General features: G+C 41.5%; 1 non-coding gene and 1 pseudogene across 1 annotated transcript; one reads left to right on the forward strand and one right to left on the reverse strand.

The window, feature by feature from the left end:
• The first annotated feature begins 6,306 nt into the window (after positions 1-6,306).
• LOC129499991 (histone H3.3A-like) lies at positions 6,307-7,674 on the forward strand (annotated as a pseudogene).
• A 1,332-nt stretch (positions 7,675-9,006) lies between these two features.
• On the reverse strand, positions 9,007-9,113 carry LOC129501149 (U6 spliceosomal RNA). Its single transcript, XR_008662689.1, has one exon. It is a non-coding gene; the product is annotated as a U6 spliceosomal RNA (small nuclear RNA).
• Positions 9,114-9,560: the final 447 nt, after the last annotated feature.

Here is a 9,560-nt window from a genome sequence, read left to right on the forward strand (position 1 = left end):
ATGATCTTGGGCCTACCTCTGAGCTACTGAATCAGAACCTGCACTTTACAACAACCCTGAAGGATGTCTGTGCACAGTAAAATTTGAGAAGCACTGAGCTGAAGTACAAATACAAAGCCAGCAATTGGATCTGTCAGTATCATCTGCTGGAAGCCTGCTTGTCCTTTGTCGCTGAGACAGTTCAGTCTTATTTAAAAGCTGGTACATTCAGGGTGCTCAGAAGCTTATGATGAAAAAGAGCCGACCTCCCCAAGGAAGGACAGAGATTCTGCACCTGCAGAGTCTCAGACCACCTCTCCCACTGAAAGGTCCTTAGCCATATAACCCTTGATGAATTTAACACCCTAACACAAGGATAAGGGGAATGAATTGGAAAAGATCCCAAAAAGGAGGGAGTTTTAGGCCAGGTTTGATGAATGATTGACCTTCAGATTAATTTGAATTTCCGTGTAGAATGACAGAATATGGGGCTATACCAATAAAGAGGGGTGAGACCTTGAATTACTTCATAAACTGTGGTAGGGAGTTTGGACTTTACCTTTTTAAAACCAAAGGTGCCACCAGTGCAATATTGTGATGTATAAAAAAATATTTGGCCATTTAGATGACATTTCTCATGTATATTTGGTCCTTGTTCACAACTCCTGGCTCATGGCTCCCAGATCCTCAGAATTTGGTAGCAAGGTTGGTTGGCAATGGAGCCATCCATGTGATTTAAGATTTGGAACTTGGATTCCCACCCCTGACCTCTGGGAGAGCAGGGGAGCTGGAAGTTGAATCAATCACCAGTGGCCAATGATTTAATCAATCATGCCTATGTAATAAAGCCTCCACAAACACCCAAAAGGATGACATTGAGAGAGCCTCCGAATTGATGAACATGTGGAGATTTGGGGAGACTGGTGTGCCTAGACAGGGCATGGAAGCTCTCCTTTGCCTGTACCTTGGCCTATCCATCTCTAATACCTGGCTGTTCCTGAATTGTATCCTTTTATAATAAACCAGAAATCTAGTAAGTAATGTATTTCTCTGAGTCCTGTGCTTCTCTAGCAAATTAATTGAACCTGAGGAAGGTTCTGATTTATAGCCAGAAGCATAGATGACAACTAGCACTTGTGACTGGCATCTGGAACAGAAAACAGTCTTATAGGACTGAACCCTTAACCTGTGGGATATATGCTATTTCTGGGGAATCAGAAGCTGTTCCTGGGTAGATAGTGACAGAATTCAGTTGAATTCTCAGACACTCTGTTGGCATCTGGAGAAAAGCTAGGTGCTGTGTGGGACTCCTACACGCATTGGAATCGGTGCCAGAACCAAAAGAGCCAGGGCATGTATTGAGTTTTTTGAGGGTTAGAAGGAATTAACTTTATTGCTTTTAGTGAAATTATACACACTCATGGGATGAAAGTAAAACTAAGAACAGTACAAAGACAGTAAAATTCATAAAATCTCATTACCTGGAAATATCCACTGACAGTTTCTGACACCCTTCTAGACTTCATGCACGTATACACACATAATTTTATGTCTCTACTTTTCTTACTCAGCAATGTCATAGACACAGTTCTGTATCAATAAATATATTTACAAGGACACCTGGGTGGATCAGCAGTTGGGCGTCTGCCTTTGGCTCAGAGTGTGATCCCGGGGTCCTGGGATCGAGTCCCACCTTAGGCTCCCTGCATGGATCCTGCTTCTCTCTCTGCCTTTCTCTCTGTGTCTCTCATGAATAAACAAATAACATCTTAAAAAAATATATATCCACATCATTATTTTAATGGCCACAATATATTATGTTGTGTGTTAATGCTTTACATATGTCTGAGTCCAATCAGAAAACAGGAATACACAGTAATATAAACGGGAGACTTAATATAGAGAATTATTAAGCTGTGATAGGAAAGTAACTGTAAAGATAGGAAAATACAAAGAATGAGACTTTGCCATTTGTAAAAACATGGATGGACCTAAAGGGTATTATGCTAAACGAAATAAGTCAGAGAAAGACAAATACCATATGACCTGACTTATATGTGGAATCTAAAAAAAAAAAAAACAAAACAAATGAATAAGAAACAGACCTGAATACAGAGAATAAACTGATGGTTGCCAGAGGGGAGGGATGGGGAAAATGGGTAAAGGAGAGTGGAAGGTACAGACTTCCTGTCAGGAAATGTCAGAGGGATAAAAGGTACAGCATAGGGAACGTAGTCAGTGGTACTGTAGCAGTGTTGTGTGGTGACAGACAGCAGCTACACTCATGGGGAGCCTACACAATGTATAAACTTGTTGAATCACTATGTCATACACAAGAAACTAATATTCTCAACTATACTTTGATAAAAATAGAAGAAAGAAAAGAAATTCTAAAAAGGGTACTTTAGGGGACACCTGGGTGGCTCAGCCAGTTAAGCATCTGCCTTCACCTTAGGTCATGATCCCGGGGTTGTGGGATTGAGCCCTGTAATGGGCTCCCTGCTCAGTGGGGAGTCTGCTTGTCCTCCTCCCCATGCCTTTCCCTTGTAAATAAATAAAATCTTTATTTATTTGAGAGTAAGAGAGAGAGCACAAGCAGTGAGAGAAGCAGGCTCCCTGCTAAAGCACAGAGCCTGACGTGGGGCTCCATCTCAGGACCCCAGGATCATGACCTAATCTGAAGTCAGACACTTAACTGACTGAGTCACCCCGGACCCCCTAAATAAAATCTTCAAAAAAAAATACTTTAGGACTAAGGGTGGGTACCTAAGAAAGGACAAAGTTGGAAAGGTATTCAGACTTCCTTGAGGAAGGTGTGGTCAGAGTGAACTGAATGGTGGAGAAGTTCGCTGAGTTGTCAGGCTGGGATGGCCTACATTTACTGGGAAGGCAGGAGCAGCACTCCAGGCCTCAGAAGAGTCCAGGCTGACACGGGAAGGAATGTACCAGGCAAGTCAGGTGCCATTGTTGAGTTGCTTTGCAGGAATGGAGCATACTTCTACGTGCAGCTCTGGGAGGTGGGGTGACGGGAGTCTCCAGGACACTGCCTGCAATAAAATTGGCTTGGCTGGCACATGATATGGCCAGTTGCACAGGCCCTGGTGTGTGCACAGAAGGGGCAGAGAAGAGGATACCAAAAGCAGGCACCTGGGTGGAACAGATGCATGCATTCTGGGCTTCTAGCTATCCTGCCATTGCCCCTGGAAAGCTGGAAAAAAAAAACCAGAGGCCTAGCATATAGTAGAGAAAACACCACTTGGAGTTTGGTACTGGAGAAAAAGCACACTCTGCCTGAGTCTGGTGATAATATACCTGAGACCTAGGAAGAGAAAAGCTCTTTTTCTTTCAATGTCCTTCCAGCACTCTCTGTTAATGGAGCCTAACATTTTATGTTGGCAAAGAAAAGCTATTTAGGGGCCCAGATCCATTATTGAAGAGAAGGCAATAAAGGGTGTACCTGGGCCATGTGGCATTAAGTCAATACCTGCACACTATCGCATACTTGACCAGCTTTCTACTAATGAATGCTTTGTATTTACCATGTCTTGCCATCCCAAATAATGCTGGTATGCATGACTCTAGACATAGATTTGAACACTTGAGTGATTAGTAGAAGAAGGTGTTAAAATGAGGAGGTGGACATGAGATTTACATCCATTCTTGGATTAATCAATCAAAGCTACAGTTGGCTTGGGGAAATGCTATGGAAGTCAGCAGCTGCCTGGATCACTCAGAGGTGGCTAAAAGTTTCCTTTACTGTTGGCCACAGCTGCTTTTCTAAGAATCACTATAACTACCAGAGAGAACTTCTATTTAAGAAATTTTCCTACACCTAGGCATCATCTCCCACCTCCGAATGGTCATCAAAACCCAAGCCCTCAGCCATTGTAACAGACCTCTGCCCTGACACCTCCAGGACCACTAGGGCTTTTCCAGCTTCTTCTTTACTTGACACCTCAGGAGTCTATTTTTATACCCTTGAGAGATTCTCTTATTCTCCTTGGGAATATTTTAAAATTTGTATTGTTATATTAGATTCCACATTTATGGATATTGGAAAACAGAACAAAAGGCCCCAGAGGTCCTGTCTATTGCATGGAAGCCTTGTTTTGTCCTGCCTTTCTTCCGCTTTTTATACCTCTCAGTTCCTACCTGGAAATCCCTCAAATTCACCCTAGTGCTGTTCGTTTCTTGCAGACAGACCTCTATCCCTTAATCAGCAGAGTACGCACATTATGCCAGGGACCTCTTAGGAAATGATACTGAAAAAGACTGAATGGTTTTTCCAAGTCCCAGAAGCAGTGAGTAATAAAACTGGAATTAGAAACCAGACCCCAAGTCCAAGTCCAAGCTGCTATCACATTTCAGAAAGAATACAATTAACAAGAGAAAAACCCCAATAGGCTTGCTGTCTCCTGTATTGGCTCAAAATCCTCATCATGCCCAGTGGTCTCTCAGGGCCCTGTCAGAGGTTCCTGCCCTGCCAGTTCCAGGCCTGCTGGCCCCCCTTTGAGGACCATTCCGGTAGATATCTGAATACCTCTCTCCTCTCTCAGGAACAAAGACCTGCAAGTCCCCATTATGTCCTTTGAAGTAATTAGTCCCAATCAGGGGTCATTGGCAAATGGGCAATGGTTGGTTTGGAGGGAATGGAGCCTTGGGCCCTGGGCATCTCTTGGAGGTGGTATGCTGGCTGAGACCATTAACAAGCACTTGAAGATCATGTCAACTTCTATTGAGCATCAGCTGTGTATTAGGCCTCATGAGACAGAAATATGGAGTGTGGATTCTGCCATCTTTGTTTTTTTATTATTCATCCCAAAGGAGTCGGCCATCCTTTACTTTTGTTTTCTTATATATTTGTTTCTGATTATACATTTACAACACAAAAAAATTTAAGAAACTCAATCACAAAAATATGTAATGGAAAAATCCTCATAATTTGTCCCTTAATCCCTCCCCACCCCAAATAATTACAATTTGGCTTTTTTGTGTATTTTAATTTTTTTAAAATTTTATTTTTAAGCAACTTTAGATTCATAGCAAAATTGAGCAAAAAGTACTAAGATTTCCCATATTCCTCCCTGCCCCTCAGGAAACAAAACCCCTCCCACTGTCAGCAACTTCCACCAGAGTGATATGCTTGTTACACTGCAAATGTAGTGTGCAAAATATAGTCTACAAATTAGTGAATCCACATTGATGTGTCATTATCACCCAACCTCCATTGTTTACATTAAGGTTCTTGGTGTTGCACATTTTATGGTTTTTGGCAAATGTTTAATGACATGTATCCACCATTATAGCATCATACAGTTTCATACAGGTTTTACTGCTCTAAAATCCTAAAAATCCTTTGTACTCCATCTATTCCTTCCTTCCCACAATCTTTGACAACTACTGATCTTTTTAATGTCTCCATAGTTTTGCCTTTTCCAGAATGTCGTATAGTTGGAATTGTATAGTATACAGCCTTTTCAGATGGTATATTGTTTAGATTGTTTTCTTCAGGGATCCCTGGGTGGTGCAGCGGTTTGGCGCCTGCCTTTGGCCCAGGGCGCAATCCTGGAGACCCGGGATCGAATCCCACGTCGGGCTCCCGGTACATGGAGCCTGCTTCTCCCTCTGCCTATGTCTCTGCCTCTCTCTCTCTCTCTCTCTCTCTGTATGACTATCATAAATAAATAAAAATTAAAAAAAAAGATTGTTTTCTTCAAGTGCACAATATTATTGCTTATTAATTAATTAAATAAATAGGGATAATATAAAATATGTTATTTCTTTAGGTAATACTGTATCTTGAATATATTTTCTTACCAGTGTATTTATTTATTTATTATTTTTTAAGATTTTATGTATTTGAGAGAGAAAGAGCATGAGTGTGGGGGGGAGGCAAAGGAGAGAGTGGGGGAAGCAGACTCCCCACCAAGCAGGGACATGGAGATCCATCCCAGGACCCTGAGATCATGACCTGAGCTGGAGGCAGACACCCAACCAACTGAGCCACCCAGGCATCCCTTATCAGTATATTTAAAAGATAATGGTAGTAATATAATAGCTAAATTCATTGACTATTTACTATGTATCACATACTGTTCTTCTATAAATGCTTTTCATGTCTGTTATGGGCTGAAATGTATCCCATCCCCCCAGTTCACATGTTGAAGGCCTCTTCTTCAGTACATCAGAATGTAACTGTATTTGGAGAGAAGGTCTTTAAAGAGATAATTAATTAAAATGAGGTCACTAGGGTGGACCCTAGTCCGATGTGGCTGGTGTCCTAAGAAGAAGAGATTAGGACACAGATGTGCACAAAGGGAAGATCACATGAAGGAACGGAGAAGACAGCCATATACAAAAGCCAAGGAAAAAGGCCATGAGGAAACCAATCCTGCTCACACTTGGATTTTGGCTTTCAGCTTCCGGAACTGTGGAAAAAAAATGTCTGCTGAGTTCGTCTGTGGTACTTTGTTATGGAAGCCCTAGCAAAGTAATATAATGTGTAACTCACTTATTCTCAGCATAACCCTAAGAGGGATGTACTATTATTCCTTTTCTATAGGCAAAGAAAGTAAGGGGATCCCTGGGTGGCTCAGCGGTTTAGCACCTGCCTTTGGCCCAGGGCGTGATCCTGGAGTCCTGGGATCGAGTCCCGCATCGGGCTCCCTGCATGGAGCCTGCTTCTCCCTCTGCCTGTGTCCTGCCTCTCTCTCTCTCTCTCTCTCTCTCTCTCTCTCTATATATATATATATATATATATATATATATATATATATCATAAATAAATAAAATATTTTTAAAAAAGAAAGAAACTAAGACACAGGGAAACCAAATAACTTGTTTAAGACCACCTACAGTATAATGCCAAGATAGACTAAGACATATGCGGTAACAATCCCTATGTCATTCACACTGCAAGTTCATTGAGGACTAGGGCAGAGCACAAGCTCTTCATGATTACTCACGGACCCAGGCTCATGGAGCCTCCATCTCAGTCCATGTTCTTTGGTGCCTCAGGTGGGGAAAGAATATGTGATGAATCTCTTATTGACTTCTTTTTTAAATTTAAAAAATTTTAATTTTAATTCCACTTAGTTAACATACAGTGTTATAGTAGTTTCAGGAGTACAATGTGGTGATTGGGTGTTCGCAGCCGCCGCCCCGCGGTCGCTCGCCCACGCCAGCGCCGCCTCTAGCTCGCTCGAGCTCCAGCCGAAGGAGAAGGGGGTAAGTAAGGAGGTCTCTGCACCGTGGCTCCTACAAAGCAGACTGCCCGCAAGTCGACCGGTGGTAAAGCACCGAGGAAGCAACTGGCTACAAAAGCCGCTCGCAAGAGTGCGCCCTCTACTGGAGGGGTGAAGAAACCTCATCGTTACAGGCCTGGGACTGTGGCGCTCCGTGAAATTAGACGTTATCAGAAGTCCACTGAACTTCTGATCCGCACACTTTTCTTTTCTCGCGTCTGGTGCGAGAAACTGCTCAGGACTTCAGAACAGATCTGCGCTTCCAGAGTGCAGCTATTGGTGCTTTGCAGGAGGCAAGTGAGGCCTATCCGGTGGGCCTCTTTGAAGACACCAACCTGTGTGCTATCCATGCCAAACGTGTCACAATTATGCCAAAAGACATCCAGCTAGCACGCCGCATACGTGGAGAACGTGCTTAAGAATCCACTATGATAGAAAACATTTCATTCTTTAAAAAAATTTTTTTTTCTCTTCTTCCTGTTATTGGTAGTTCTCTGAACGTTAGATATTTTTTTTTCCCCATGGGGTCATATACCTAGTATATGATTGCAAGTGGAAAAATAGGGGACAGAAATCAGGTATTGGCAGTTTTTCCATTTTCATTTGTGTGTAAATTTTTAATATAAATGCGGGGACATAAAGCATTAATGCAAGTCCAAATGTTTCAGTGAACACGTTTCAGCAGTTCAACTTTATAACAATTATAAATAAACCTGTTAAATTTTTCTGGACAATACCAGCATTTGGATTTTTTTTAAACAAGTAAATTTCTTATTGATGGCAACTAAATGATGTTTGTAGCATTTTTATCATACAGTAGATTCCATCCATTCACTATACTTTTCTGAGTTGTCCTACATGCAAGTACATGTTTTTAATGTTGTCTGTCTTCTGTGCTGTTCCTGTAAGTTTGCTATTAAAATACATTAAACTAAAAAACAAAACAAAAACACAAAAACAATGTGGTGATTCAACAATGGCAGACAGCACCCTGTGTTCATCATTTCAAGTCCACTTCTTAATCTCCACTACCTATTTAACCCATCTCCCCAGCCTCTTCCCATCTGGTAGCCATCAGATTGTTCTATTAAGAGTCTGTTTCTTGCTTTCACCTGCTCTCTTACATTTTCTCTTCCTTGTTAAACTCCACATGAGTGAAATCACATGGTACTTGTCTTTCTCTGACTTATTTTGCTTAGCATAATACACTCTAGCTCCATCCATGTCATGGCAAATGGCAAGATTTTATTCTTTTTTTATGGCTGAATAGTATATACACACGTATATATACACACCACATCTTCTTTATCCATTCATTAATGGATGGACACTTGGGCTGCTTCCATTCCTTAGCTACTGCAAATAATGTTGCTCTATACATAGGTGTACATGTATCCCTTTGAATTCGTGTTCTTGTATTCTTTGGGTAAATACACAGTAGTGTGATTACTTGATTGTACAGTAGCTCTATTCTTAACTTCTTGAGGAATCTCCATAATGTTTTCCACAGTGGCTGTACCAGTTTGCATTCCCACCAACAATGCACAAGTGTTCCTTGACCTGTTGTTTCTTGTGTTCTTGATTTTAGCCATTCTGACAGATGTGAGATGGTATCTCATTGTAGTTTTGATTTGCATTTCCTTGATGGTAAGTAATGTTGAGCATCTTCTCTTGTGTTTATTGGCCATCTGGACGTCTTCTTTGGAGAAATATCAGTTTGTATATTCTGTCCATTTTTAATTGGATTATTTGTTTTTTTGGATGTTGAGTTTTATAAGTTCTTAAAAATATAGAATGCTTTACAAACTTGCATGACATTTTTGTGCAGGAGCCATGTTAATTTTCTCTGTATTGTTCCAATTTTCATATATGTGCTGCTGAAGAGAGCACACTCTCTCATAGACTTCTAAGTCTTCTGCATGCTCAGCACTTCTACTTACATGTCTTCAACTAAGCAAGTCCTAAGGCTATCCCTATCTTCAAAGGGATTAAGGGAGCACAATCCCCTGTACTCAGGAGAGGAGAATGAGGATATTTATAAATTAGTGTCATGGCAACCACCTGGGCCAGGCCAGCCCAGGCAAACAAAAGTCTACACTCTCAATGTGTATTCCAAAATACAGGTAGATGGTGTGTATTGAGGAATTAACTTAACTCAAAGGGGGTTCTGGCTTTTCTCTCAGCTAGTGGAAGTACTCTCTAAGCCCCAGGAATATCCTGCCTTGATCAAACCCTAGCTTTCCTCTTTATTTTTTCCCACCATCTCCCCCTCCCTTTCCCATGTTCCTAAGTCCTCTGTTCTCCAAATATTACTGGCTCCTTTATGCTTCAGCAAGC

This window comes from Nyctereutes procyonoides, unplaced genomic scaffold (genome assembly GCF_905146905.1).
Source record: "Nyctereutes procyonoides isolate TBG_1078 unplaced genomic scaffold, NYPRO_anot_genome, whole genome shotgun sequence".
Taxonomy (NCBI): domain Eukaryota; kingdom Metazoa; phylum Chordata; class Mammalia; order Carnivora; family Canidae; genus Nyctereutes; species Nyctereutes procyonoides.